This window comes from Silene latifolia, chromosome 1 (assembly GCF_048544455.1).
Source record: "Silene latifolia isolate original U9 population chromosome 1, ASM4854445v1, whole genome shotgun sequence".
Taxonomy (NCBI): Eukaryota; Viridiplantae; Streptophyta; class Magnoliopsida; order Caryophyllales; family Caryophyllaceae; genus Silene; species Silene latifolia.
Window position 1 is genome coordinate 50,951,826 of NC_133526.1, and position 697 is coordinate 50,952,522.

Consider the following 697-nt stretch of genomic DNA (forward strand, 5'->3'; position numbering starts at 1 on the left):
AGTCAGCCTCCCGCGATGCATTAGCACCCACGCAAGCCTGGCTTCTCGAATGATCAAGCGATTAGACCCCTTAGCCAAGAATCGACAAATGACGGCCAAACAAACGACGTGCATGCACAAATCAAAGCACCAGAAACGGTACGACACAAAGATATATCCAGCAAAAAATACTTAAGTTCAAAAACAAAATATGTCTGGCCCCTGGACCAGACCAAAATACACCAAACTGTTCAAAATAAAACTAAAATGTTACGCCCCGCAGGGCCAAAAACTAACTACGCATAATAAAAGTTTTTCAGACGCAGGGAAAGCTAATCTAGATTAATATGATCCACAGCCTCAGAAGCAGCAGCCTGGGTGTCAGGAGCAGGAGAAGTCACCTCTTTCTCAGCACCTGGATCATCAACAGAAGCATTGCCTGCTCCCACCATGCCAACCAGCAGATCCAGTTCAGACCATCAGGAAAATCAGCAGCAAGCTTCTCCTCTTCAGCTTCCAAGTCCCAAGTCAAGTGCTTCTCACTCTGGAACGCCTTTATGCACCCAATCTTCGTCTCCAGAGCAGCATAGGTAAGAGTATTCATTAAGGTGTCCCCAAGCTCAGCATTTTTCTCCTTCAGCGCTTGCACCTCGGTAGCCAGGAAGGCACGAGCCTCAGCGTCAGAAGCACGTTTCTCAGCATCAGCAGCAGATTTTCT